Source organism: Cervus canadensis, chromosome 17, assembly GCF_019320065.1.
Source record: "Cervus canadensis isolate Bull #8, Minnesota chromosome 17, ASM1932006v1, whole genome shotgun sequence".
Taxonomy (NCBI): domain Eukaryota; kingdom Metazoa; phylum Chordata; class Mammalia; order Artiodactyla; family Cervidae; genus Cervus; species Cervus canadensis.
This window is the reverse complement of record NC_057402.1, coordinates 52,831,897-52,859,836: the sequence shown is the minus strand read 5'-3', so window position 1 is coordinate 52,859,836 and position 27,940 is coordinate 52,831,897. Positions and strand designations below refer to the sequence as shown.

General features: G+C 39.7%; 1 long non-coding RNA gene across 1 annotated transcript; it reads left to right on the top strand.

Moving 5' to 3' along the window:
- LOC122454989 lies at positions 1–24,526 on the top strand. Its single transcript, XR_006273565.1, has 3 exons — positions 1–146; positions 19,075–19,087; positions 24,516–24,526. It is a non-coding gene; the product is annotated as an uncharacterized LOC122454989 (long non-coding RNA).
- Positions 24,527–27,940: the final 3,414 nt, after the last annotated feature.

The following is a 27,940-nucleotide window of genomic DNA, read 5'->3' as shown; positions in this document are numbered from 1 at the left end:
TAATTTCTCTTTCTGGTCTTTTGTTGTTAGTGTATAGGAATGCAAGAGATTTCTGTATAATAATTTTGTGTCTTACAAATTTACTGAATTCATTGATGAGCTTTAATAGTTTCCTGGTAACATCTTTAGGATTTCCTATGTATAGTGTCAGTGGCATACCATGAGAGTTTACTACCACTTTTCCAATTTGGATTTCCTTTATTTCTTCTAATTGCCATGGCTAGGACTTTTAAGACTATATTGAATGAAAGTGGCAACAGTGGACATCCTGTCTTACTCCTAACTTTAGAGGAAATGCCTTCCACCTTTCACCGTTGAGTATTATGCTATCTGTAGGCTTGTCATACATGGACTTTATGTTGAGGTAAGTTCCCTCTATGTCCACTTCCTGGAGAGTTTTTTTTTTTTTTAAATCATAAGTGGGTATTGAATTTTGTCAAAAGCTTTTTCTGTATCCATTGAGTTGACCACATGATTTTTATTCTTAAGTATGTTAAGTTGTATCACACTGATTTGCATATATTGAAGAATCCTTTCATTCCTGGGATAAATCCCACTTGATCATGATGTATGATCCTTTTAATGTATTGTTGGATTCATATTGCTAGTATTTTGTTGAGGATACTTTTGTCTATGTTCATCAGTGATATTGACCTGTAATTGTCTTTTTTGCAAGTGATGTCTTTGTCTGGTTTTGGTTTCAGGGAAATAGTTGCCTCATAGAATGAGATTTGGAGTGTTACTTCCTCTGTAGTTTTTTTGTAACAGTTTCAAACAGAAAGGCATTAATTTTTCTCTAAATGTTTGATAAAATTCTCCTGGTCCTGTACTTTTGTTTATTAGCACATTTTTAGTCATAGTTTCACTTTTAGTACTTGTAATTAATCTGTTTATATGTTCTATTTCTTCCTGGTTCAGTCTTGGAAAGTTGTACTTTTCTAAGAATTTGTCCATTTCTTCTAGGTTGTCCATTTTATTGGCATATAGTTGCTTGTAGTAGTCTTATGATCCTTTGAATTTCTGTGGTGTCAGTTGCAACTTCTTTTTCATTACTAATTTTATTAATTTTGAGTCCTCTGCCTTTTTTCTTGATGAATCTGGCTGTTTATCAATTTTATCTTCTCTAAGAACCACCTTTTATTTTTTTATGAACCTGACATTTATTAAGTTTATAACTTTCAATTAATTTATGGTGTATTGTTTGTAACTTTCACTGCAAAAATGAGACTGAAGCTTTAAAAGAAACCGCTTTTGATTTCATTGATCTTTGCTATTGTTTTCTTTGTCTTCATTTATTTCTGCTCTGATCTTTGTGGTTTCTTTCCTTCTACTACGTTTGGGTGTTGTTTGTTCTTCTCTCTCTAGTTGCTTTAGATGTAAGTTAAGGTTGTTTATTTGAGATGTCTTATTTCCTGGTGTAAGATTGGATTGCTATAAACTTCCCTCTTAGAACTGCTTTTGCTGTGTCCCATAGGTTTTGCATTGCCGTGTTTTCATTGTCACTTGTCTCTAGGTATTTTTAAATTTCCTCTTTGATTTCCTCAGTGAGCCATCAGTTTTTAGTAGCATTTTGTTTAGCCTCCACATGTTTGTGGAGTTTTTTTTAAGTTTTTTCTTGTAATTGATTTCTAATCTCATAGCACTGTGGTTGGAAAAAATGTTTGATGCATGACTCCATGGCTAGTTTGGACATGAGCCCATTGAGCATACACTGGGTGGCTGGGAAAAGGTTGACTGACATCCACTTTTTAACTGACTATTGAGGACTTGCTCTGTAGTGATGCCCTCTGGGGGTGGCACTTTTGTAAGAAGTGATTATCTTCTCTGTGTTCATGCTGAGAGATCCATCTGCACATCTTTAGCCTAGGCTTCCTTAGCAGTAACTTTCCAATCTTGATCTTTTCAAGTTCCTAACCAGCCACCTAGCTGTTAACCACTGCCAGTGACTTAATGTCAAGCCTTACTTCTGGTCTTTTCCTTCTTCAGGAGAGGTCGGCAGGAACAGGTACTACTCAATGTCAGCCCAAATGAAGTCATCTCTCTTCTTTCAAGGCCAGCCTCCACCCTGCCCGCTGTGGAACTATATATCTGCAGATTCATGCATAAACTGTGCTCATATTTTTTCCTCCTCTAACTGGTGATTGAGAATTCCCAATGAGGCCATTAGTGTGAGTAGATGGAAAAGCAGGGAAATATTAGAAGGATGTGCCTATTCATGCCATTTACTTGTGCCTTCTGGACTTACTTGACTCTAGTCTCAATTAGACCATTTCCATTTAACAAGGCATTCTGTGTCTAGCTCTGTGATTTGGTTAAATTAGATACCACTCAATTCGCCATAGGCAGTTTTTGTCACCATGTACAATTTGTACACTATTACTGATATAATGGCCCTTCATTATGTTCTGTGGCATATTGAATGGTCAAGGTCCATCTGGATTATATTCTGACAAAAGAGCCAGAGAGTTGACAATGTGAAGGCAAATCCATTCTGATCATCTTTATCAATAGAAACTGGAGAAATAGCATTTGTCAAGCTGCATTCCTGTGGCCAGTGTGCTGATTTTCTTAGTAAATCACCATATTTGCAACCAAAGCTAGAACTGGTGTTGCTGCCTGATTAAGTTTGCAATAACGCACAATTATTCTCCACAGCCATCTGGTTTTGTTTTGTTTTGGGATCTTATTTATTTGTTGAAGTATAGCTGATTTATAATGTTGTGCTAATTTCTGCTCTACTGCACAGTGACTCAGTGGTACACCTAAGTACATTCCTTTTTATATTCTTTTCCACTATGGTTTATAATAGGATACTGAATATATTTCGCTGAACTATAAAGTAGGCACTAGTTGCTTGCTCACCCTATATGTAATAGTTGGCTTATACTAATTCCAAACTCCCGGTCCATCTCTCCCCTATATCCTGCCCCCCTTGGCAACCACAAACCTGTTTTCCATGTCTGTGACTCCGTTTCTGTTTCATAGATAGGCTCATTTGTGCCATATTTTAGATTCCAGGTAAGTCATTTAATATGGTATTTATTTTTCTGATTTACTGTACTTAGTAGTATAATCTCCTCATCCATCCATGTTGCTGTATGTGGCATTATTTCATTCTTTTTAATTGCTGAGTAGTATTCCATTGTATGCATGTACCACATCTTTATCCATTCATCTGTTGATGGACATTTAGGTTTCCATGCCTTGGCTATTGCAAATAGTGCTGCAGTGAACACAGGGGTACATGTATCTTTTTGAATTAAATACTCCAGATACATGCCCAGGAGTTGGATAGCTGGATCATATGACAACTCTATTTTCAGTTTTTTGAGGAATCTTCATAGAGTTTTGCATAGTGGCTACATCAACTTACATTCCCATGAACAGTGTAGGAGGGTTACCTTTTCTCCACATGCTCTCCGGCATGTATTATTTGTAGCTTATTTAATGATGGTCATTTTGACTGATGTGAGATGGTATCTCATTGTAGTTTTCATTTACATTTATATAATTACTAAAAATGTTGAGCAGCTTTTCATGTGCCTATTGGCCATTTGTATGTCTTACTTGGAGAAATGTCTGTTTAGGTCTGCCAATTTTTTGATTGGGTTTTTTTGTTGTTGTTGCTGAGTTGCATGAGCTGTTTTTATATTTTAGAAATGAAGACCTCTCCAGTCCCATTGTTTGCAAATATTTTCTCCCAGTCTGTGGATTGTCTTTTCATTTAGTTTATGGTTTCCTTTGCTGTGTAAAAGCGAGTAAGTTTGCTTAGGTCCAATTTGTTCACTTTTGTTACTGTTTCTATTGCCTTGGGAGATTGATACAAGAAAATATTGGTACAATTTATGTCAGAGGATGTTTTGCCTATAATCTCTTCTAGGAGTCCTATGGTGTCATGTCTTATGTTTAAATCTTTAAGTCATTTGTTTGAGTTTATTTTAATGCATGGTATGAGGGTGTGCTGTATCTTCATTGATTTACATGCAGCTGTCCAACTTCCCCAGTACCACTTGCTGATGAGACTTTGTCTTTTTCCTATTTTTTATTCTTGCCTCCTTAGTCAAAGATTGACTATAGGTGTGTGGGTTCATTTCTGGGCTTTCCATTCGGTTCCATTGATCCACATGTCTGGTTTTGTGCCAGTACCACACCGTTTTGATTACTGTAGCTTTGTAGTATTGTCTGAAGTCTGCGAGGGTTCTGCCTCTTGCTCTATTTTTCCTCCGGATTGTTTTGACAATTCTGGGTCTTTTATGGGTCTATGTAAATTTTAGGATTATTTGTTCTAGTTCTGTTAAAAGGGTCATGGGTAATTTGATATGGATTGCATTAAATTTATAGATTGCTTTGTGAGTATTGTCATTTTAACAGTATTCATTCTTAAAGAGCATGGGATATCTTTCCATTTCTTTGAATCCTCTTTAATTTCCTTTATTAATGATTTATAGTTCTCAGCATAGTCTTTCACCTCCTTGGTCGGGTTTCCTAAGTATTTTTTTGTGTAATTTTAAAAGGCTTTTTTAAAAAATTCTCTTTCTGATATTTCATTGTTATAGTGTAAAGAAATGCAGCTGATTTCTGTATGTTAATCTTGTATCCTGCTAGCTTGCCAAATTCATTTACCAGTTCTAGTAGCTTTTGTGTGGAGTCTTTAGGGTTTTCTTTATATATAGTATATGTCATCTGCATATAGTGACAATTTTACTTCTTCGTTTCCAATTTGAATAGCTTTTATTTCTTTTTTATATCTGAGTACTGCGGCAAGGACTTCCAGTACTATATTGAATCAAAGTGGTGAGAGTGGGCATCCTTGTCTTGTTCCAGATTTTAATTGAAAGGTTTTTAGTGTTTCATCCTTGAGAATTTTACTGGCTATGGGTTTGTCATAAATAGTTTTTATTAAGTTGATATATGTCCTTCTATGCCCCTTTCTCTGTATCTATTTTGATGATCACATAGCTTTGTATTTTCTTTTTTTTTTAATGTGGTGTATCACATTGATTTTGCATATTTTGAACCATCCTTGTGAGTTTGGGATGAATCCTACTTGGTTGTGGTGTGTGGATGTTTTTATGTGCTGTTGGATTTGGTTTGCTGATATTCTACTGAGAATTTTTGCATCTATATTCATCAAAGTTATTGGCCTGTAACTTTCTTCTGTGGTGGTGTCTTTGTCTGGTTTTGGTATCAGGGTGATGGTGGCTTCATAGAGTGTCTGTGGGTGTTCCCTCTTCAAACTTTTGGAAGAGTTTAAGAAAGATTGATATAAGTTTTTCTTATGTTTGGTAGAATAAGCCATCTGGTCCTGGACTTTTGTTTGTATGGAGGTTTTTTTTAAAAAAGATTCTATTTCATTTCTAATGATCAGTTTGTTCAAATTATTTATTTCTTCTTGATTCAATTATGGTAGGGTGTATGTTTCTAGAAGTCTGTTAATTTCTTCTAGATTGTTAAATTTGTTGGTGTATAATTGTTCATAACATTCCCTTATTTTTTTGTATTTCTGTGGTATTTGTTGTTATGTTTCCTTTTTCATTGCTTTTGCTTATGTGGGTTCTCTCTTTCCTTCTTGGTGAGCCTGGCCAGAGGTTTGTCAGTTTTGTTTACCATTTCAAAGAACAAGCTCTTGGTTTTATTAATTCTTTTTCTATTTTGTAAAAATCTCTGTTTTCTCTCTGATCTTTACTAGTTCCTTCCATCTGCTGACTTCAGTTTTTTTTTTTCTAATTCTTTTAAGTAGGAGGTTAGATTCTTTACTTGAGATTTTCTTTTCTTTTTTAGGAAAACCTCTATCATTATGAACTTCCCTCTAAAAACTGCTTTTGCTGCATCCCACAGATTTTAGTCATGTTTTCATTGTCATTTGTCTCAAGGTAGTTTTGAATTTCTCCTTTGATTTAATCACTGATTCATTAATTTTATTTTTTAGTAGCATATTTTTAAGTCTCCCTACTATTGTTCTTTTAGCATTTCTTTCAGTTTCGTACTGTTACTGCATTCCCATCTATCTCTCCCTTTATGTGTACTAGTCTGTTACTAAGTTGTGTCCAGCTCTTCTGCGGCCCCATAGATGGCAGCCCTCCCAGGTGGCACTGTGTGTGTTAGTTTCCTGGCTGTGTCCAGCTCCTTGTGACCCATGGACTGTAGCCCGCCAGGCTCCTCTGTCCATGGGATTCTCCAGGCAAGAATACTGGACTGGGTCACCATTCCCTTCTCCAGGGGATCTTCCTGACCCAGGGATCAAACCCGGGCCTCCTGCATTGTAGGCAGATTCTTTACCATCTGAGCTATAGGGGAGGCCCGTTATGTCTATTAGCATTTATTTTATATATTTGTGTGATCCTTATTAGGTACACATATGGTGACAAGTGTAAAATCTTCTTCTTGTATTGATCCTTTTATCATTATATAGTGCCCTTCTTTACGGCTTTCTTTTAAAGTCTTATTTCATCTGATATAAGTCTTGAGACCCCCACTTTCTTACCATTTGCATGAAATATCTTTTTCTATACCCTCACTTTCAATCTTAGTGTGCACTTTGCCCTAAAATGAGTCTTTTGTAGGCAACATATTATAGGCTCTTAGTTTTTTTTTTTTAATCCAATATGCTGCTCTATCTTTTAATTGGAACATTTAGTCCACTGATATTTAAGGTAATTTTTGACAAATATGTATTTATTGTCATTTTAAACCTTGTCCAGTTGATTCTGTTTCTTCTTTGTTTCTTTTTTTGTTTCTCTTTTTGCAGCTTGATAATTTCCTTTATTTTATACTTGTGTTCCTTTTTATTTTTGTGAATCTATTATTATATTTTGTTTTGTGGTTACCCTGTTTTTCAAGTATGCTAACCCCTTCCTATAGCTGCTTACTCTGATTGATGGTCATATAGGGTCAAAATCATTCTTAAAAAAAAAGAATCTATATTTTCTTACTACCCGCATTTTATAATTTTGATGTCCTCTTTTACAGCTTCAGGTTTATCATTTCACTTTTCCTTGTGTTTATCATCTTTCACAAATAGGTTTTCTTTTCTTTTTGATCTGTATACTCACTTATTTAAGTGATTTACTTTCTAATTGTGCTTTTCTCTTTCCTGTATCTTTTTGTTCTATTTAGAGAAGACCTTTCAATACTTCTTTTAGGGTCAGCTTCGTGTTACTCTATCCTTTGAGTTTTGCTTATCTGAGAACCTCTTCATCTCTCCTGTTCTGTGTGACAATCTGTCTGGGAAGAGTGTTCTAGATTGCAGACTTTTCCTTCTCAAGATTTTGAATATATTAATATTTTGCCGCTCTATTCTGCCCTGCAGTATATCTATAGAGAAATCAGATGATAGACTTGTGGGGGTTCTTTTGTAATTAACTCTGCTTTTCTCTTGCTGCCTTTAGAATTTTCTCAAGCTTTAACTTCTGCCATTTTTATTATATCTTAGGGTATGTCTGTTTGGGTTTATCTCATTTGGGACTCTCTGTGCTTCCTGTATCTGGATATATGTTTCCTTCTCTAGGTTTGGGAAGTTTTCAGCCATGATTTCTTCAAATACATAATCAGTTCCATTTTTCTTTCTTCTCCTTCTGTAACCCCTTTTATGTGTAGCTTGGCACATTTTATACTGTCCCATAGGTCTCTTATGTTGCTTTAATTTTTTTTTTTCAATTTGGCTTTCTGTTGTTTGTTCTGATCAGATAATTTCCATTATTCTATCTTGCAGATCACTTTTTCTTCTGCATTATTCATTCTGCTGTTCATTGCCTTTAGCTCATCTTTTACCTTGGAAAATGAATTTTCTAATTTTTCTTGGCTTCTCCTTATCATTTTTAGTTCTTTTTTAGAGTACTCTGTCAAGAGCCTTTCTTAATTCCTTCAGTATTTTCATTATCTCCTTTTTGAATGTGGTGTCTATTAGACTGGATAGGTCTGTTTCTTTGTTCCTTCAAGGGAATTCTCTTGGCTCTTTAGCTGAGAGTGGGCCTCTGTTTCTTAATTTTATTTATATTTCTCTTACTCTTTGGTGCTGGGAAAACTGGTCAACCACTTGTAAAAGAATGAAACTAGAACACTTTCTAACACCATACACAAAAATAAACTCAAAATGGATTAAAGATCTAAATGTAAGACCAGAAACTATAAAACTCCTAGAGGAGAACATAGGCAAAACACTCTCCGACATAAATCACAGCAGGATCCTCTATGATCCACCTCCAAGAATATTGGCAATAAAAGCAAAAATAAACAAATGGGACCTAATGAAACTTAAAAGCTTTTGCACAACAAAGGAAACTATAAGCAAGGTGAAAAGGCAGCCCTCAGAATGGGAGAAAATAATAGCAAATGAAGCAACAAAGGATTAATCTCAAAAATATACAAGCAACTCCTGCAGCTCAATTCCAGAAAAATAAATGACCCAATCAAAAAATGGGCCAAAGAACTAAACAGACATTTCTCCAAAGAAGACATACAGATGGCTAACAAACACATGACAAGATGCTCAACATCACTCATTATCAGAGAAATATTTCTCTTACTTTGTGAGTGTAGGAGAAACAATTATCTATAGTTGTGTTGGAACACCATCTGATTTTTTTATGAGCCAAATAATTTGTTAAACGGGGCTGTGTTAAGAGTTACCATTCTTGTATTTCTCAAGTCTTTGGACCTCTACATGTTGAAACTGGACAAACAAACCACGATGAGTCCCACTAGACTAATGGAGAGGTGGGAGTCAGTCCAAAACTCTATACATCATCTAATTTACATAAGTCACCACTCTGAACTGCCAGCATGGGCCACTTGTCAATCTGAACATTAGTTCAGAGGCAGAACCTAGTAACCTTTGGAAGGTCTAGGTATTCCTCTTCCTGAATATTTTCTTCCTTCTGGGGAAGGCCTAGAGGAAAATTCATAGCATATACCTGTGGCCGCATTGTAGTGTTCTTCCTCAAAGGATAAAACCTACTCTGGGTCTGTAAACCAGTTTATGACTAGAAAATGTTTGTGAGGTGATAGAAACCCATGATAGTGATTTATATTAGGATTCTGCCCACCAGAACCATCAGTACACCTGATAAGCTGTCCATTTATTAATTTCTAGGGGATCCATCATCAAATTAGCCATTGTCGCAGGCATTGTGAGTTAAAATATTTGCATTTTCACAAAAGACACCATTGTTAACTTTAGAAATTGTGTCCCCATTATCTCTAACGGTTGTGTGCTTCCACACAGCCTCTGAACTACTCCTGGTACTGGTTACTGTGTCAGTCCAAGCCTGTCAAGTAGTAGCTGGAACACTCAGAAGGGTAAGTGGAGAGTTTAAGGACAGGCCTCTTTGTAGAGATGTGGGTTGGGTTGCAAGAGTCGACAAGGCAAGGTGAAACACCCCAGGATTAGTGAGAGTGGAGAGATGCTACCTGCATGCTCCCTGCCACCCAAGGCTTGAAGGGCAAGAGGAGGTGATATCTTCCAGAAACTGTGGAGTGGGGGCATCTAACCAAAGCTGTGGTCCTTTTAGAGACATGCAACTACTGATAAGACAAGAGTGAGGAGGCCGGGAGAGTGGATGTGCTGAGCTTCTCCCTCCTCCCCCACCAACACCTCTTTAGCTTGCTTAAAGGTCCCTTCATTGGCTGAACCCAGCCAATCGCCAGATGGCAAGCAAGCCCCCTTCCTCACACAGAGCATGCTGTGAAAGGTGGATCCAGGAGCCCAACAGAGTGAAGGTCTAGAAAAGGAGCAGACAACACACACTGGATAAAATCCAACACAAATTCAAGAGCCAAACTATAACCAAGAAGAAAGGGAAATTCCTTAACTTGAATTGAACATAGCTAACAGAAAACACATGCAAAGATTACACCTATTTATGAAACATTAGACTTCCCACTTAGAAGTATCAATTTATATAAAGTCTTAAACACACATATGCACATTTATGGGTCAGACTGCCTTCCAGTAGCTTATTCTAAAGTAATAATTATACCCACAAAATTGATAGTTCATTTTTGCTCATTGTATGATTCTGTATTAATGGAAAAAAATTCCAGTACTGCGTGTGTTCAGTAACTAGAGGTTGATTAAAGTTTGGCCTAGCCATGCAAAGGAATGCTGTCCTAAGAAAGACATTTCTTCTTTCTGTTGTTTTTCGGGTTTAACTTTTATTAGCCTTTTCTGTGCATCCAACTCAACTGTAGATAAGGCACTATCAGTCATTTTCTCAAAGTTCCATTTATTCTTCATTATTCTGCTTGGTTTAACATCAGACATGTGTTTTTCAATTAAAACACTTTTATGAAAGGACTAGTCTTTGACAGACATCAAGATAGCTACTGTAGAGTGGACAAAATGATTAAGATGTCCTCTTTCCCAGTAAGGGACTTCCAGTAGAACAGGGCAAAGAAAACACGTGTATTATAGCCCACAATGTGGTAGGCTATAAAAGCATTCCAGGAGCATAAAGGGACAGAGCTTTCTCTTGTCTGAGTTGTAAGGGAGTCTTCTTGGAGGAAGAGGTTCCTGCTCTTCATCTCTGTAATGAGGCAGGACTTGGCAGGTGGGCATAAGCAAAGGACATCAGAGGAGACAGAGACGGAGATACAGACTGGACTCAAGGCTGGCTTGGCACTAGTCCTCTCCAGTATAATTATGGGTTAAGAGGATTTTATTGACTAGCCTATGATCTTAATCATCATTGTTTCTGTCAAAAGGAAATGTCCTATTTCACTTATACAATGTACTTTCAAGTGAAAATCTCTTCAGAAATCAGAGGTTTAAAAAATCCGAGTCTTCTGTGAGAACAATTTAAATCTACCAGTAATAATAATGCTGATTTCCCTCAATATCCTGCTCACCGTTACATTTTATTGGCTCATATTTAAAGGTGGGTGCCTCCTTATCGCATATGTCAGAGATTTGGTCACAGAATGTGTGTTTCTCCCTGGGATCCCCTTGAGGCCAGTGGTTTCTTATCAGCAGTGCATCGTTTTATTTGGTGTCGATCATATGTGTTTAACCAAGCATTCAGTTGGAACTCGATCTCATCATTTGAGTTGTTGACGGTGACTCCTCGTGGAGGGTGTTCCTTCTACCATATGGGATACAGATGTGGAGAGGATTGACAGGACAGTTTGGGGCTGGGAGAGGAGGGAGGGTATCCCGAGTTTGTCTACATGGATGACTGACAGCTGTTGGCCACGGGCAAGTTAGAATGGAAGGGCAGTAAACATTGAGACATGGAAACATGCTGGAATGAAAGGGCCTTCAGGAAAAACAGTATCGCGGTTCACGAGGGGCTCACATGGGATACTCTGCACTCTGCTCAGCAGCGGCGGGCGCGGAGGCCATGCGGAATAGGCAGAAATGAAGCACGCGCTGCTTTTTCCACAGCTGTTGCCCTGAATCTGCCGAGCGGAGGCCAGGAGCGTGGCTGCCTTTTGCTGTCAGTCATCCCAGGCTGCTCTGTCGGTGTTCTGGATCCTGACTGTGTCTTTTGGCCGTGATGCCTAGGATGTCCCTAGGCTGACCATGTCCCTAGGTCAGCCCTGGGGAGAGTGGCTGTGGTTTTCTGAAGTGTGATGAGCAGAGAAGGGGCCAAGTACATGGCTACCAAGGTTGGAAACAGGGCAATTACTCCCCAAGTGAAGTTGGTGCGAGGCCTGGCCGGGAGTGCTCCCGGGCTACACGTGTCATGTCACACTAAAGCGTGAATATGTGCCGCCGGTGGTCACAAGTGTCTCTTGTCAACCGTACTCACTCACCACCTCCCTTCCTGACCCAGTGTCCCCAGAGACCACAGACAGGCAGGATGGAATTCCTGGGGTCAGCAGAAAGCTGGCACCCTCTAGACCTGCCATCCCCTCATCCCAAGGGGACTTTCCAGCCTGCCTTCCTTTGGATCTAACATCTGATTCATTTCATGGGCAGCCCAGCTGAACTTTTCTCTTTACCGTGTTTCCTTCCTCCCTGCCTTGGGTCTTTCTATTACCCTGGAATCCAAATCTTATCACTCTCCCAAATGCCCCCTCCTCCACAAAACCATCTATAGCTTTCCCAGCTGGGAGGGACGGCACCTGTTCCAGTAGCTACATCTCTTCACTCTTCCTCTGCATGTAGTTCGAATCACCAATTGTGCCATTTGGGTGGACTCCTCTCACCAGTGGATGGACGACTTCCCAAGAGCAAAGTGGTTTCTACCCCTTGAACCATGCCTAATAGAAAACTTTCCCTGACTGTGTGTTCAGTGTACAATGATCTTTTTTTTCCGCTTAAAACATTTTGTGCTTGTTATTTTCTATAGGGCTCCTTTTGTGGATTTTCACAGCTGACTTTAACTGGCCAGGGTTTTGTGAACTCTAGGGCTCAGAGGAATGAAGGAGATGAGAGTAAGGAGCTGATACTAAACATCTGCTTTGAGCTAGGTTCCAATGTGACCTCGTGTCTCCATCACTTTCCAAGAGAAGCCTAAGCAATCTTACCATTTTGTATATTCACATTCCATAGAACCTATTGTTTTGTACATTGACAACCTTTGCAGCCTTTTAAGCATCCCATTTTATGCATTATCTGATGAACAAATGTTTGTAGCTATCATGTTGAGGTCACAGCCATCAGCCAAAGGTCCTTGAGCTGAGAGCAGGCAGCTTTAAGGGTCTGGAGGTGGCCTCCCTTCCCTTGGGTTCTACCTGAGTTCCCACATGGCCTCCACAGGGCAGGACCCTTCCAGAATAAGAGATAGCTCCAGACATCTCATAGGAACCAGATGCTCTGACAAGAAAGGAGTCCTGGAGAAAAAGAGGCCAATGAAAGGAAGGCAAACAGCCAAACCCAAGAGAATATGACGGGAGGCTGGACATTTTCAAGCTCACTGCATTTACAAGGAAAGCTCCATAACCAATGACATTGGTCCAGTTGTGACCCGGGCTCTGATTGTCATCAGCTCCCTCCTCCTTCCCCAAGATGAGCGGGTGGGGGAGGCAGGTAGCTTGGAAGGGTGCTACCAAGACAACATGGCTTACCAAGGCCTTGAAAATCCCTGTCCCTTCCCCTCTCCCATCCTGTTTAATCCCCTAGAACTCTCTCTTATCCCTTTGCTCTTGTCCTGGCTATTCTTCTTTCTAGAAAGTTCTTCCCCTTTCCACTCCCCTACTTGCCGTCACCTTTGCCAGGTTACTTTCACCCTGTGTGTCCCTGCCCAGCTGAGACCCCATTTCTCCCAGAGAGCCCATTGTTCTTCCGCTCCCCATGTTGACTGCAGGGAGAGCCTTTGCACTTTCCATGAGCCTGCTCCTTCCGTCTGTCTCTGAATCTGCTCCTCCAGCTTGTTGGGAGTGGCTATTGGGTCTCATGTACCATTTACCTCTAACCTGGCACGCTGTTTGCATACAGAAGGCCCTTGAGTAGTCATTGAATGAATGGAGCGAATGAACGAATGAATTCCTGAATCCTCTTGCATACTCCAGGGGAACGGTTTGCCATTATTTGGAACATTATTTGAAGATCAGCATAAACACACTTTAACATCTTGATGGGGCTCACAACATGAAAAAGAGTTCAATTTCCCCAAGTTTACTGGCAAAATTTCTAGGACCTCAGGACTCAGGGTGAAAGGACTTTTTGTTTTCCAGTGAGATTCTGCAAAGGTCACTAGATGGGACCCTGATTGATAGATATGTGGCCCTCCTTGGGCATGGTTGGTTAAAAATAGGGTTATTGCTCTCTACATGCAAGTGGGTCCTGAGCCCCAAATATGTGGGCACTCGTGGTCACATGAAGTTGGTATGTATATAGCTGGTGGTATATATAGAGTTGGTATGTGTGTAGCTGGTGGTACATATAGAGTTGGTATGTGTGTAGCTGGTGGCACATATAGAGTTGGTATGTGTGTAGCTGGTGGCACATATAGAGTTGGTATGTGTGTAGCTGGTGGCACATATAGAGTTGGTATGTGTGTAGCTGGTGGCACATATAGAGTTGGTATGTGTGTAGCTGGTGGTACATATAGAGTTGGTATGTGTGTAGCTGGTGGCACATATAGAGTTGGTATGTGTGTAGCTGGTGGCACATATAGAGTTGGTATGTGTGTAGCTGGTGGCACATATAGAGTTGGTATGTGTGTAGCTGGTGGCACATATAGAGTTGGTATGTGTGTAGCTGGTGGCACATATAGAGTTGGTATGTGTGTAGCTGGTGGCACATATAGAGTTGGTATGTGTGTAGCTGGTGGCACATATAGAGTTGGTATGTGTGTAGCTGGTGGCACATATAGAGTTGGTATGTGTGTAGCTGGTGGCATATATAGAGTTGGTATGAGTGTAGCCCATATAGCTGATGGGCAGAGTCGTGCTAGCCAACACCTATGGCAGTGAGGCTGCCAGGGACTGGATTCTGGTTTACAGGTGTGGTGACCTCCGCTAGATTCCGCTTTATAGGATTCTGCTTTACCTCCCCTGAGGTCCTGAGCGGTAGGGCATGTGCCTCCGCTGGGCTCCCGTCCAAGCGAGGAGAGCAGAAAGCTCTACATTGCCCCCTTGTGGGAGGCCAGGCTCAGGCATGGGGTGGCTGAATACGTCCTCCAAGCTCTTCAATGGGAGAAAAAATGTCAAGAGCAAGCTGTTGTTTCATTTCATTTTAAGATGGATCCCCCAAATTTAAGGAGCTTCTTTGAGAAGTCTCCTGTGCTTATGAATGGCAAAGGTGCTGACACTTTCATTTTCTCGTATTTGGCATTTGTTTCATTTGAAAACCCCACTGAATACATTTGGCAATTAGAGAACCGCCCCCCACCACCCTGTTGCTCTAAATCCTCATAAAAGCAACACTGCTAATGCATTGACTTATATTTTTAACAAGTAGATATTTTAGCATAACTGTAATTAGAGAGTAATAATTTCTTATCTTCCTTTTTACTCTTAATGTTATCAGCATTAAAATAGCATAATTTTAAAAGCCATAATTTTAAAAATGGTTCATTTTTTTCATGATAAACAGTGCACACTTATATTAAACAGTGATTAAGGGGAAAATAGGAAAATTTAAAAGAGTCCTGCAAACACAAAATGCCTACATTTTGTGATGTTTTCTTTCAGGTGCTTCTGGGGCATCAACTTTAAAAAATACAGCAGTAATTAAGCTCTAGATGCAATTCTGTGTTATTGTTTTCTCTTTTAACTTAACCTCAAAAATGTTTGTTGCATAATGCAGTAATTATTACTTGGTATTCAGACATAATTTTTAATGGTTATGTAATGTTCTGTCGACTAAACTCTGGGCAGTTGTGGACAATCTGTCATCGTCTACATAGCTACAATGAATATCTCATAATAGGATGATTCCATTATATTGTATACAATTTAAAAATTATTATGATGACTGTTATACTTTGCATTTGTTCCCCCAGTTCTGAGGCATCAGCTCTTTCTCAGGAGATGGGATAACTGCCCTTTGAAATAAACCTGGGCTGGATTCAGAGGGTGTTACAGCCTTCTTAAATCTGAGGACATTTACGTTGAAGGGCTATGGCCATGGGATCTAATCTGCCAGGCACACACGATTATGTGCCCACTGGAGACAGCTGCTTCTCTGTAAAGTACAGAGCCTGGCTTATAGTTCCACCAGCGACAAAGGGAAACCGCGGTGGCTCTGCGCGGTGCTTCCTACACTGTGGAGACTTAACGTTCCCCAGCTCAACACCTCGAGGTTAATAAAGCCAGGATCCATTTTCAAAATATTTTAAAAACTTTTAGGAGCACACTGGAACATAAATAATGAAACAAAAAATGGTGAATATATGGACATATCCACCTTGCTAAATCTGAGGATATCTAGCCTTTAATATGCTCACTCACTTGTTCATTTATGCCTGTAGTTTTAGTCATTGCACCCTCCTGTGTTTCTTAAACTCCTTCCCTTTTCCATTCAAATCAACGTGTTTATCTCTAAAAGTCAGTAGTCGCTTTGTGTAACTGGAAAAGGTCAGTGGCTTAGAAGAGCTGCTGCTTCTGGAACTGCAGCCTAGGAAGAAAAGGGTGGTTTTAAGGGGGGGTAATATTTTATTGTCAATTAAATCTGGCAAATAGAGAAATCCCCAAATTTCTTTTTAGTATCAACTCCTTAGGGCTTCCCAGGTGGCGCTAGTGGTAAAGAACCCACCAGCTGTTGCTGGTAGATACAGGTTTGATCCTTGGGTCGGGAAGATCCCCTGGAGGAGGACATGGAAACCCACTGCAGTATTCTTGCCTGGAGAATCCCATGGACAGAGGAGCCTGGCGGGCTACAGTCTACGGGATTGCAAAGGGTCAGACACAACTGAAGCAACGAGCATGCACACCGATTCCTTTAAGCAATCTCTATTGTACATTTTAGACTTTAACATGGACATCCTTCAAGTAATCTCTATTGTACATTGTAGGTTTTAACATGTACATTATAATTAAAAATCATGCTGGACTAACATCCTGTTTACCTGTTCTTATAATATTTAATCTTTTATTTTCCACTTAAGTCTGGAGACCAGTAATACTCAAAATGTGATCCCTGGATAGCAGCATCAGTATCACCTGGGAACTTGTTAAAAAGGCAAATTATGGGTGCTACCCAGATCTGCTGACTTGGAAGCTCTGGAGGTCGGGCCTATTCATTTGTGGTTTAACAAACCCTCCAGGTGATCCTGAGGCACCCAATTTGAGAATGGGTGCTCTAGGCTGTTTTACTAGGTATCTCCAATGTGGTAGACATTCTTTAGACCAGTGGTTCCCAACCATTTTGGCAAGAGGAACTGGTTTTATGGAAGACAGTTTTTCCACAGAGCAGGTTAGGAGGATGGTTTTAGGATAAGTTAAGGGCATTACATTTATCGTGCATTTTATTTCTATTGTTACATCAACTCTACTTCAGATCATCAATCATTAGATTCTGGAAGTTGGGGAACCCTGCTTTAGACCCTTGCTAACCAAACTGTGGTCCTTAGGCCAGCGGGATAGGCATAACCTGGGAGCTTACTAGGAAAGGCAGAGCCTCAGATTCTACCTCAGATATGCTGCATGCAAATTAGCATTTTAAGAGCAATATGAATCACCTGACTTGTTAAAACGCATATTCCAATGAGGTAGGTTTGAAGTGATGCATGAGAGTCTGCCTTGCTAGTGAGCTTTAGGTCTTGCGGGTGCTATTGGTTTGTAGGCTACACTGGAAAGTCCCTGCTGGGCATCTTTAAATACCTTTGAAAAGTACCTAATGAGCTTTAAAAAAAAAAATACATATACCAGGTGCTTTATATAAGGATAAGTTATGCACTAACAATAGCTCCCTTTTGTAGATGAGAAAAAATAAGGCCAAGAGAGGTGACTCTGCACATGGACATGGTTGGACATCACCAGATGGCCAACTCTGAAATCAGATTGATTATATTCTTTGCAGCCAAAGATGGAGAAGCTCTATGCTGCTGCTGCTAAGTCGAGTCAGTCGTGTCCGACTCTGTGAGACCCCATAGACGGCAGCCTACCAGGCTCCGCTGTCCATGGAATTTTCCAGGCAAGAGTACTGGAGTTGGATGCCATTGCTTTCTCCAGGAGAAGCTCTACAGAGTCAGCAAAAACAAGACCAGGAGCTGACTGTGGCTCAGATCATGAACTCCTTATTTCCAAATCCAGACTTAATTGAAGAAAGTAGGGAAAACCACTAGATCATTCAGGTGTGACCTAAATCAAATCCCTTATTATTATATAGTGGAAGTGAGAAATAGATTCAAGGGATTAGATCTGATAGAGTGCCTGAAGAACTATGGATGGAAGTTCATGACATGGTATAGGTGGCAGGGATCAAGACCATCCCCAAGAAAAAGAAAAAAGGCAAAATGGTTGTTCGAGGAGGCCTTAGAAATAGCTGTGAAAAGAAGAGAAGTGAAAAGCAAAGGAGAAAAGGAAAGATATACCCATTTGAATGCAGAGTTCTAAAGAATAGTGAGGAGAGATAAGAAAGTCTTCCTCAGTGATCACTGCGAAGAAATAGAGGAAAAAATAGAATGGGAAAGACTAGAGATCTCTTCAAGAAAATTAGAGATACCAAGGGAACATTTCATGCAAAGATAGGCACAATAAAGGACAGAAATGGTATGAGCCTAACAGAAGCAAAAGATATTAAGAAGAGGTGGCAAGAATACACAGAAGAACTATACAAGAAAGATCTTAATGACCCAGATAATCATGATGATGTGATCACTCACCTAGAGCCAGACATCCTAGAATGTGAAATCAATTGGGCCTTAGGAAGTATCACTAAGAACAAAGATAATGGAGGTGATGGAATTCCAGTTGAGCTATTTCAAATCCTAAAAGATGATGCTGTGAAAGGGCTGCACTCAATATGCCAGCAAATTTGGAAAACTCAGAAGTGGCCACAGGACTGGAAAAGGTCAGTTTTCATTCCAATCCCAAAGAAAGGCAATGCCAAAAATTGTTCAAACTACCGCGCAATTACACTCATCTCACATGCTAGCAAAGTAATACTCAAAATTCTCCAAGCCAGGCTTCAACAGTATGTAAACTATGAATTTCCAGATGTTCAAGCTGGATTTAGAAAAGGCAGAGGAATCAGAGCTCCAAATTGCCATCTGTTGGATCATCAAGAAAGCAAGAGATTTTCAGAAAAACATCTGTTTCTGCTTTATTGAGTATGCCAAAGCCCTTGACTGTGTGGATCACAACAGACTGTGGAAAATTCTTAAAGAGATGGGAATATCAGACCACCTGACCTGCCTCCTGAGAAATCTGTATGCAGGTCAGGAGGCAACAGTTAGAACTGGACACAGAACAACAGACTAGTTCCAAATAGGGAAAGGAGTATGTCAAGGCTGTATATTGTCACCCTGCTTATTTAACTTATATGCAGAGTACATTATGAGAAACGCTGGACTGGATGAAGCACAAACTGGAATCAAGATTGTCAGGAGAAATATCAATAACCTCAGATATGCAGATGACACCACCCTTATGGCAGAAAGTGAAGAGGAACTAAAGAGCCTCTTGATGAAAGTGAAAGAGGGGAGTGAAAAAGTTGGCTTAAAACTCAACATTCAGAAAACTAAGATCATGGCATCTGGTCCCATCACTTCATGGCAAATAGATGGGGAGACAGTGGAAACAGTGACAGACTTTATTGTTTTCAGCTCCAAAATCACTGCAGATGGTGACTGCAGCCAGAGACATTACTTTACCAACAAAGGTCCGGCTAATCAAAGCTATGGTTTTTCCAGTAGTCATGTATGGATATGAGAGTTGGACTGTAAAGACGGCTGAGCACCAAAGAATTGATGCTTTTGAACTGTGGTGTTGGAGATGACTCTTGAGAGTCCCTTGGACTGCAAGGAGATTCACCAGTCAATCCTAAAGGAAATCAGCCCTGTATATTCATTGGAAGGACTAATGCTGAAGCTGAAACTCCAATAATTTGTCCACCTGATGCGAAGAACTGACTCACTGGGAAAGACCCTGATAGGAAAGATTGAGGGCGGGAGGAGAAGGGGACGACAGGATGAGATGGCTGGATGGCATCGCCGACTCAATGGACATGGGTTTGGGTAGACTCTGGCAGTTGGTGATGAACAGGGATGCCTGGCATGCTGCAGTTCATGGGGTCGCAAAGAGTCGGCCATGACTGAGTAACTGAACTACTAAGAGAGGTGAAGTGATTTGCTCAAGGTTGCATGGCTAGTTCCTGCAGAAGCCAATTAAAAGATATGTGACTCTTCACCTGCCTCTATTTCATGGTTTTCAGGGTTGAATAACTCTAAACACACTAAGAAGTAGTAACAATAATGAAGCAAGCACAAATCCAATTTCCTGGTGCCATCACCTTCTAGTCTGTTAACATAACTAGCATTTGTATCTCTACCTCTCTTTTTTGACTGTACCAATTTTTATATTATTCATATATTTAAATTATGGCAACACAGGATGTTGTTATTGATGCCTACAGGTAACACTGGTAATAAATCTCACATCTCATATCATTCCTCCCAAAGACTGAGATGTTTTAGCTCTGTTTTTTGAGCTTCACTAACATTTTATCATACTATTACCACTTTTCTTCTTAAATATGTGAATCTAAAACTATTAGCTGCCTTATGGGACTTCACCTTGACTGTGAAATTTTTCCAGAAAACTACATTTCCAGCCTCACCCAGTGCTAATAATTTCCCATGTTATGCCCCTCGAGGGGTAACAAATACACTTGAAACTGCTAATGGAACTGGCATCTTTTGATCTGAATCAGCTGCTCTGTTTTTATATCCTGGAAGGATAGAGTATCATTTTCTAAAGCAGGTGAGTGGAGGAAAAGGGAAGGGGATATGGTTTGAGCTGTTTCTTGGTGTCTCACTTTGGAGGAAGCTTAATATGCATGTGTTTGAAGTCTTCTCTTCATTGTGAACCAGGCTTTGTGTGGAGCCCAGAGTCAGGAATCGTGAATGAGTTGGGAGATGAGCTGGAGGCAGAGGCAAATTCTTCAAAGAGCCACCTCACGGCTGCTTTCTGTCCTGCTCTCTCAGCGGACACTCATTTTCTGAAAGGAACAGGTTTCGTTCCGCCCTTGTTAATGATGTGTCAGTCAAACTGCACAAGAATCCGAAGCTATCACCAAGGGAGGGAAAAGAAAAAAGCCCCATTGCACTTTTAAATTACGTTTCACATTAAACGATCTCATTACTTCCAAAGTAAGATGAAGTACAATATAATTCTAGCAGATGTCTTGGCAGACTCTTCCTTTCCAGTAGGGTGTGTTGGCGCTTAGGGGATGATGGATAGGTGGAGAGGAAGAGGCCCGGCTTGCTCCATGTCGTCAAGATCTCAGCCAGTACACAGAGATAAACAGATCACCTTACCAACCTCTGAGGCAGGTTGCTGCATTTATCCAGACTGATAGATTCACAAAACAACTAATTTAAAGATCAGGCTGAAGGGATGCAAAAGAAGATTCTGTCTGGGACACTTAGCATCAAAAGACCTGCTGCCTGTCTGTGAGAGCCTCCCTTTCTTGGGGCCTACTGCCCAGGGGAGGCGAGCCCTCCTCTAATGGGCACTGCACACCACGTGACTGGTCAGATTCCTGTAGTCTGTGCTTTAAAAAGAGGGTCCATGGGACTTGTGGACATGGGATCCTGTGGTTATTCCTACCGGACTGTGCCTTTCCTAGGAATGGGCAATGACCTCTGTCCTAGCATTATACCACTTAATTACCACTCAATTTAAAACGGACTGAACAAGGCAGAGATTAACTCTTTGCCTTTGTACTTTAATTTAGACACTTTTGGTTAGCCACACTGATTTCAACCAGATAAGGAAACCACACACTAAAGACCCATTTCAGGGAAGGTGGAAAACTGTCCTGTCTCTTTACCCCTTTGATTTATAGCCTTCAAATTCAGCTGGATTATGAGCCACTAGGGCAGTGATCTTAAGTCTTTTTGTTTCTCTGCAGCCCCACCACACACACACACAAACACACACACACACACACATACACGTGCCTTATCCCTAGTAAGTTCTCAAGATTGTTTGCTTATTTAATTAATTTATTTGTAGCTGTGCTGGATCTTTGTTGCTGAGCGTGCACTTTCTCTAGTTGGGGAAGCGGGGGGCTACTCTCTAGTTGTGGTGGCTTGCTGCAGAGCATGGGGCTTAGGGCATGCAGGTTTCAGTAGCTGTGGTACATGGGCTTAGCTGTGTAGGAGCATTTGGAATCTTCCTGGACCAGGGATTGAACCCATGTCCCCTGCATTGGCAGGTGGATTCTTAACCACTGGACCACCAGGGAAGTCCAAGATTAATTATTTAAATCTTCATAGAGAGGTCTGGCCGTATTAAACATTTATTCAACAATCCTCTGTGGCTTCTCATGGTCTAAAGAACAAAGACCTGTCTCCTTAACACACCATCCTAGCTCTCTGCTGTTACCTCAATCCAGTTTTTGTCACCTACTCTCTTCCTGTGTGAATGAGTCAAACCAAAGGATCAAAGTCCAAAATCCCTGTAATGTTCTCTCAGGATCAGTTCAGCTCAGTTGCTCAGTCATATCCGGCTCTTTGCGACCCCATGGAGTACAGGACGCCAGGCCTCCCTGTCCATCACCGACTCCCAGAGCTTGCTCAAACTCATATCCATCTAGCTGGTGATGCCATCCAACCATCTCATTGCATTTCCTCTAAAGAGAATGTTCGTTCATCTATCAAAATCCTGCTCACGTTTCAAGGCCCCTTCTGACGCTGCCTTCGGCCTGGAGCCGTTCCCTAACCCGCAGGCCAGAGCTCCTGCCCGCTTTCTTGCTTACCCTGGAGGACGCTGTCTCACAGTGGCTCACACGCATGCTTGCGGTCTGCACTTGTTTCCTGTGCCCAGTGCGGAAGTCAGGCTGTGCTGACCTAGCTGCTCCAAAGGTATCAGAGAACCTCTTCAGAGCACCGCTCTGAAGATATCAAGGGCAAATTTGTGAAAGGAAAGTAGGCAAACTGGGTAGGGACTGCTTTCCTGAGTGGAGGTGCGAGAGTGGGAGGACTTGATGAGTTCCCAGTCCATTGTGCGAAATAGAGGAGGTCTAGAGAGAAGGAAATGGCAACCCACTCCAGTGTTCTTGCCTGGAGAATCCCAGGGACAGGGGAGCCTGGTGGGCTGCCGTCTATGGGGTCGCACAGAGTCGGACACGACTGAAGTGACTCAGCAGCAGGTCTAGAGAGAAGTAATCTGGGCCAGGATGGAAAAATAGGTCTTATTCGAGGCAGAGAGGATTTCTTTAGGGCCATCTGTGTGAAGGGCTCCTGGAGGTTGCAGGGTACTCAAGAATATAACAGTAGAGTTTATTTTTGCTTGTCTTTCAGTTTTTATGAAGTTTATTATGCAAAAGTATAAATTATGAAATATAATCAAGTGGGCACTCATTAGTCTACTTCCCAACTTAAGAAATAGAGCATTGCAGAATGTATTCAGACTCTCCAATACGCTTCTCCAGTCGCATGTCCCCACCTGACCCCACAGCCTCCTCACCCACCCTGTCCCACCACTAGTGTAACCAGTGGTATTCTAAAATTTTTATCCTCCCACTGCTTTCATTATAATTTTGTCAAATATGGATGTGTTTAAATAGTATCTTTATTTCATTTTTCTTGTCTTATACTTTCATAAATGGTATCCTACTATTTGCATTCTTCTGTAACTTTTCACTCAAATTATATTTCAAAGGTTCATCCAAGTTTATAGTGTAGTTTTTTTCCCAAAGATTTTCTTTTTTTAAAAATGTTACATTGGAGAATACTTGATTTGTAATGTTGTGTTATTTTCAGGCGTACAGCAAAGTGATTTAGTTATGCATATACGTATGCATACATATTCTTTTTCATATTATTTTCCTATATAAGTTATTAGAGTATTGCGTAGACTTCCTCTGTCTATATAGTAGGTGCTTATTAGTTATCTATTTTATATATAGTAGTATGTATGGATCAATCCCAGTATTCCAGTTTATCCCTCCAGTTTATCCCTACCCTTTTGGTGGCCATAAATTTGTTTTTGAAGTCTATCTTTTTCTTTTTTGTGAATAAGTTCGCTTGTGGAATTTTTTTTTTTTTTAAAGATTCCACATATAAGTGATATCCTATATTTGTCTTTGTCTGATTTCGTTTAGTATGATAATCTCTAGATTCATCCATGTTGCTGGAAATGGTATTATTTCATTCACTTTTATGGCAATAGCAATAAAAACTATCCAAACACTATTTCTAGCAATAGAAACTATCCAAAATGAAGAAGAGAAAAAGGCAAAAAATAATGAAGCATCAGTGAGCTGTGGGACAGTGTCAAGTGGCCTAAATGCATGTAGCTCAAATACCAGAAGAGAGGAGAGAGAAAAATATTTAAAGCCATGTCTGAAGTTTTTTTTCCAAAATTAACAAAGACTAGAAACAGATCAAATAAAGTCCAAGGAGGTCAAACAGAGAAAATATGATGAAAACACCAGAGCATATCACAATCAGATGTAAAAATGCCAAACATTAGTCATAATATCTTAAAAGCAGCCAAGGTAAAAAGCCATTATACACAAATTAACAAATAAGAATAATGACAGAAACAAGGAGAGCCACAATATAGTGGAATAACATAGTATTTTAAAATATTAAAAGCAAGAAAAAATACGCATAGAACTCTATAGCATTTCTTTTCAGACATAAAAACTGAAACTATTCGTTGTCAGTAGACCAGCACCCCAAAAATATTAAATAAAATTCTTTGGGCATAAGGAAAATGTTACCAGATGAATATTTGTAACTATACAAGTAAGTGCAGAGAACTGAAAATGGTAAATATACAGAAAAATGCAAAATACTTTTTTCCTAATCTTAAAATTTCTGAAAATTATAATTGACTCTCTTAAAAAAAAATTGGGCATTCCAGATGGTGCAGTGGTAAAGAATCTGCCTGCCAATGCAGGAGACACGAAATATGTGTTCCATCACTGAGTTGGGAAGATCCCCTTGGAGAAGGAAACAGCAACCCACTTCAGTATCCTTGCCTGGGCAATCGCATGGACAGAGGAGTCTGGCAGGCTCTGCAGTCCATGGGGTGGTAAAGAGTTGGACATGATTGAGCACATACACACTGATAAATATATGAAATTTAGAATATTTCAGCATCGATCTTTCACTCCCAGCCAGGGTGGCATTATTGTCCAGATACTCGGTTTCATCTTGTTAGCATTTTAAACTCCATCAATGTTTGTTTAGATATCATGTCAACTAGTTTCTTTACATTTCCAACTTTTCATTATGAAAATACTTAAAATGCAGAGTGGTTGAAAGTACAGCACAAAAAGTAGTAATAAATTTTAATAAATTTATTATAATATAAATATAAATAATTTATAATAGAATTAAACTTTGTAATTTTATTTTTTTACTGAACCATCTGAAAGTAAGCCACATACATCATGACAGACTTTATTCTATGTAACCACAGTATCATTAGTATACTTGAACAACAACAAAAAAAAAACCAGTAACTATAATCCCATAATATCTAATATTTGGTACATATTCAAAATTCCTCAATTGCTCCCCAAATATCTTAATAGCTTATATTTCCCCTGACTTTGTTGTTGTTCAGCCACTTAGTCATGTCTGACTCTTTGTGACCCCATGGACAGCAACATGCCAAGCTTCCCTGTCCTTCACTATCTCCTGGAGTTTGCTCAAACTCACCCCTGAGTTTGTCTTATTAATATAATCAGGTTTACATTATACTTGGTTGTTAAATCTCGTTAGCTTCTTTTAACTTAAAGCTCTCCTGTTAGTTTTTCTTTTATGAATCAACTTTTTAAAATCTACTTGTATTATAAAATGTCTCACTTTCTGGATTTGTCTGGTGTCTTTTTCTTGGTGTCAGAAATGCTAAATGTAATCATATCATTAAGGCTCAGCCTCATTCTTGAAAGATTTTTTTCTTTAGCAGTTACACAATGGAAGATATAATCCCCCTCACCCGCCTCCACACTTTGAAAACAGTATTTGAATGCTTGCTTGCTCCTTTTATAGATGTTGAGGTCTGGTATGTCTCTCTTTTTTCTTTCCCCCTTTTAAAGACTCTGCTTTTAAGAACCTCCAGCTGATTTTAAGATCTCCTCCTTTTCTTTAGTGTTCTGCAGTTCGACTATATTGTATCTAGGTGTGGAGTTCTGCTTATTTATCTTACATTGGGTTTCCTGAGTCTTATACTTAATCTTTTTTCCCTTTTAGGAAATTTAAACCATTATCTCTTCAAATATTGCCTCTCCATTCTTTGTCTTAGCTTCCTCTGAATTCTCATTCATTGTTTGCTGGGCCTTTTAACTGAGTCTTTCATGCATTGTAATCTCATATTTACCCACCCTTAATTAGATGCTTCCTGAAACATTTAAGGGTGAAACCATTGCCTTCAGATACTTCAGCAAAAATAGAGGCATATAAACTTACATATGCACATACTAGATTTTGGTTTTGGGCTAGTTCCAATCATTTTATACTTAAAAGCTTTCATGATAAAAAGCTGGAAACATAGAGAATGAGGATGAAATAGAATGCTTTTAAATTTTAAAAAACAATTTTTGAAATAGAATTCTTCGTTAAAGAAATATCCAAAAATTTTATGCCTGATGTCTAAAAAGCAGTGCCCAAATGTACAGATCTACCTATCAATTCACAAATAATTTCTTCATCTTACTTTGTTATGCTCTTAAACTTTTCTACAGGGTTTTAAAACCTAAATTAAAGTGAAAGTCACTTGTCCGACTCTTTGTCCATCAAGCTCCCCGTCCAAGGAATTCTCCAGGCATTGGAGTGGGTTGCCATTTCCTTCTCCAGAGGATCTTCCTGATTCAGGGATCGAACCCAATTTTCCTGCATTGCAGGTGGATTCTTTACTGTCTGAGCCACCACACTTTATTCTGAGAAGTTCTACTTTTTTTCAAAACTGCTTATCAACTTTAATATGCTTTTATTCATTTCTTAATTCTGTTTTTTGCTTCTTCAAATATATTTATTAACATCTTTAATTAGACCACATCTGCTGAGTATATAGTTAAATGATAATTCTTTTCCAAAATAAGAATTATCAGACATAAGGGGTGACAGAGGATGAGAAGGTTGGATGGCATCACGGACTCAATGGACATGAGTTTGAACAAACTCTGGGAGACAGTGAAGAACAGGGAAACCTGGTGTGCTGCAGTCCATGGGGTTACAGAGTCAGATGTGACTGAACAAGTGAACAACAACTGATAATTCTAGTATCTGAAGGTTTTATAGACATGGCTTATCATTGTAGTTTTTTCTTTCTGTTTTCTCTAATCAGGATAATTTTTTCATGTATTTGGTATTTGTTTGTTTGGTTGGGAACTTATACTTTGGGAAGATACTTTCTGCAGTCTCTCTGATACTTAAGTTGCTTTTCTCCAAGGCGGATTTATTTGTTTTCTCCCAGGGACCTGGATTCACTCAGATGCAGGTAAATGTTAAACAAATGTTAAATAGAACTTGCTTGAGAGGTCTTAAGCCCCAAATGAGTTGTGTGACTTCTGTCTAGGCTAGTTTATGATTATAGAAGTTTTAGAAATGCTGTTCTCAAATTTATATTTGATTTTTTACTTTGTAACTATAACAGGATTTAGCAAGGTAAGGATCCACAGACACTCTGATAACAATGACTATGTTGACTTCGGATGCCAGGTGGTGCCAGTGGTAAAGAACCTGCCTTCCGATGCAGGAAATGCAAGAGATATGGGTTCAGTCCCTGGGTTGGGAAGATCCCCAGGAGAAGGGAATGGCTACCCAACCCATTATTCTTGCCTGAAAAATTCCAAGGAGAGAGGAGACTGGTGGGCTACAGTACATGGGGTCGCAAAGAGTTGGAAACGACTGAGTGACTATCACTTTCATTTTCTATGCTCATTTCTCTCCTTAGCCTCTTCTTTCTTTTCAACTCCTTTTTCAATCATTACCTCAAGAGATTTCTCTTTCTTTTTAAAATAATTGTCCATTCATTTAAAAGTGTGTATGTGTATGCACGTGTGTAATGTCAAATTATTACCTACTTTGTGATCGGAGAATTTCAGACTCACTGTCATATCACTGGTGATAGTGTGTTCTACTAAGACTTGTGTTATGCTTTGTCCTTGGACCCATAGTGTGTTCTTACATTATTGTTGTTCAGTCACCAAGTCGTGTCTGACTCTTTGCAACTCCATGAACTGCAGCACGCCAGGCTTCCCTGTCCTTCACTATTTCCTGGAGTTTGCTCAAACTCGTGTCCATTGAGTCCAGTGATGCTGTCTAACCATCTCATCCCTTGTTGTCCCCTTCTCCTTTTGCCTTCAATCTTTCCCAGTTTCAGCATCAGTCGTTCCAATGAATATTCAGGGTTGATTTCCTTTAGGATT